This window comes from Silene latifolia, chromosome 9 (assembly GCF_048544455.1).
Source record: "Silene latifolia isolate original U9 population chromosome 9, ASM4854445v1, whole genome shotgun sequence".
Classification (NCBI taxonomy): Eukaryota; Viridiplantae; Streptophyta; class Magnoliopsida; order Caryophyllales; family Caryophyllaceae; genus Silene; species Silene latifolia.
The window spans coordinates 707,889-711,062 of NC_133534.1; positions in this window are offsets into that span (position 1 = coordinate 707,889).

Consider the following 3,174-nt stretch of genomic DNA (forward strand, 5'->3'; position numbering starts at 1 on the left):
GAGACAACATTTGTTGAGCGGTATTTAGTGTTCCTCTAATTTCACGCCGAACCTTGTTTGCCTCGCTATAAATTTGGCTGCTTGTAGATTGGGGTTTATCGGGGGTTCTTTGATGAAGACTGTTCCGGGTGTAATTCCAGAGCAGATATTTGATACCACTCGTAGCTCGTAAGATGTCGTCTTTGCTTGAATCCTCCTCGCGGCCTCCTGAAACGATGAACAAACTGAGGGCTCGGCTTTGGCCGAGCGTACTCACTCCGACGCTCAAGTCAGTTTAACTTAGAGAGGTAAGTTGTGGTAACTTGGCTAAGAGTGTATAGTAGAGAGATAAGGAAGATATTACCAAATGAACAGTGGTTATTAGGTCAATTTGTGGATCCTTTCCTCAATGAAGGTTGAGGAGTATTTATAGGCTTTCACCTTTTGTCGCGTAGTGGCCAAGTGGCCAAGTTGCTATCAGGTGGAAAGACCGTTCTACCCTCGGCCGATGGACCTGTGGCGGCCTGGCCGAGGGTCTTGGATATGAGTACGCGGATATGTGCCCCGGCTGGCAGGTTGTCAGGCCGAGACCCAGGTGACAGGCCGGTGGGTTGCATCGGCTGGGCTGTCTGAGTCGTTGACATTGCTGTGGATATCTTTGACCTTGCTCAGTGTGTTGACTTGGTCAGCGGTGCAGAATATGCCCCATCAATTTGCCCCCAGCGTAGTCTATGCCGTGGTATGGGCTCCGATGTATGTTGAGCGTATATTCTGCGCAAGTAATTTGCAAAATTTTCTGCATCGGCTTCTTCTGATTCTTCTGATGCATCGGCTTCTTCTCCGTCGGCATAATCATTCGTAGGCCGTACCATATCCCCCCTCCACATGGATGTGTAAAGGGCATCCGATGTGGAAAAGAAAGTGACGCTGGCCGAGACCAGGGTTGAGAGTGCCGGTTGTTTTTGATTGCCCCCAGGCCGGTGCTTTCTAGCTTGGTTGGCCGTGTGGCCGGCGGAGAGCAGTTACATATGAATTTGTTGAGGAAGATGAACAGGTGAAGAGATGTGAATGGGCGTGTTGAAGACGCTTGGTCACTGTTGCATTGATTGACATTCAACTGTTGCAACGATTGACATTCCGCGGTTGCATGTCTGACATGTGTATGTTCGCTGATTGGTTGACGCTTCATGGGCTGTGCCTTGATTGGTCCTTCTTCATGGGCTTTTCTCTATAAATAGGGCAGTTATTCCGTGATTTTGGCCTCCATTTTATTTTCGAAAATTTTCTCCAAAATCTTCATCTCTCCAAACTTTCAAGGGCTGCCTTTGTCTTCTTAATCTTCGGAGTATTTGATCCGGCGAGTGTTTTTTCTTTAAGGTAAACAAGAATTTTTTTTTTTATTTTTCTTGCTAGTAATTTGTTGTGAATCATGTCTTCTGCTGATGCTGGACCTAGTAAACCTGCGTCGGGGGGCCCTAGGTCTCCTTCTCCTGAAGTTGATCCTCAAGTTTTGGAGGAATGGGAAGATGATGATTCCTTTGGTGATCTTGGTGATGATTTTGGTGATGATGTGGAAAGGCCTTGCCCTAATGAGGGGAGGCAGTACGTTATGGATCACGGCGACGCCTGTAAGGTCCGTCTCGACCGTGCTTGGACTCATAAGCTTGCCAGTTGTTCTGGCGAGAAATTTTTCGAGGGTCATTTTTTCTTTGGCGAGGGATACAAAATTGTTATCCCTGAAGAAGGCCAGGCCGTCTGTTGCCCTCCACCGGGCTACACCGGCGTGTATATGCGGCATTTGGAGTACGGGCTCCGATTTCCGCTGAATGGGTACGTTATGGCCATAATTAGAGCCATGAACGTTGCTGTTGCCCAACTGCACCCGTTGGCTGTGAGGGCCATAGTCGGCTTCGTCTGGCTTTGTCTCTTCAAGGGAGAGGCTCCAACGGTGAATTTATTCCGCCGGCTTCACCATCTCAAACCATTCTCTGGCCGTGTCGGATGGTACAGTGTGCAGATGGAGCAGGGTTATGTCTCTGTTGACAAACTTTCTTCTTGCAAGGACTGGAAAGGTCGGTGGGTGTACGTTAAGGTGCCGGATGACTATCCACTGCCCTGCTCCTTCCAACACCAAGTTAATTTGCGGTGCGAGACTAAGGCGGAGCATGACAGATGGGTCAGCCGGAAGAAGCTTAAAATGGATGCCAGCAAGGTCCTTCTTACGGATGATGAGAAGCTGGCGATGAGGCTTTTTGAGGTGGACAAGAGTGGGGTGCCGAAAAGATGGATTCCCCCGGCGCAGATCATTCTTCAGGATGAGCCGCTCTGTTATGTCGGCCTCATACCGGCTCTGGCACAGGGTGAGCGGGGTCGGTGTGAGGCCCATCACCGCTCTCAATGTTCCTGTTTTTCGAACTACGATTTACTTCTTCTACTTAACTCTCGTATTGTTTCTTCCGCAGACCACTTTGGACCGGACCTGTCTGAGGATATCCTCCGGAGAATGGGGCTGCACAAAGACAAAACCGTTGCTGACCTGCATCCCAAGGCCCTAGCCCATGACCGTAGGGCGTCGCCGAATGATCTTATGGAGCAGCGGCTGAAGGGTTTGAGCAGGGAGGAGGCCCAGGCGAAGGTTGTTAGCGGTGTAGTGCGTCGAACGCGGAAAACAAGACCTTCGGCGGCGACCGCGTCGACACTGGTTCCACCTCCCATCCCTCCCCCTAAGAAGGAGACGGTGGAGATTGTTGATATTCTTGATGGGGACTCCGATGAGGAGGAAACTTCCCTTATCCGTAAGAGGAAAGGGACAGCCTCTACTGCTGGCAAGGAAATGTCTCCTCCGGCCAAGAAGGCCAAGCATGGTACCTTTCTAGCTTGTGGCTTAAATTTAGCCGTGCCATTAGGTGCAGTCGGCAGTCGGCTTTTGCTAAGTCAATGTCGATACTGATGTTTTAATTGAATTTCTGCAGACCAGCCGCAGTCGGCTTTTGCTCTCGTTGGGCAGCAGGCGGAGGGGTCCTCTGCGCAGGTTGGTGATCAAGGCGCCACCGTCAACCCTTCATCCCAGAAGGCTTCCGTCTCCCAGCCGCAGGCTGGTGGTCAAGTCGTCACCACCGTCCCTTCATCCCAGAAGGCTTCCGTCTCCCAACTTATAGAGGAAGGCACGAAGCTAATTAGGGAGCTGGCGAGGTG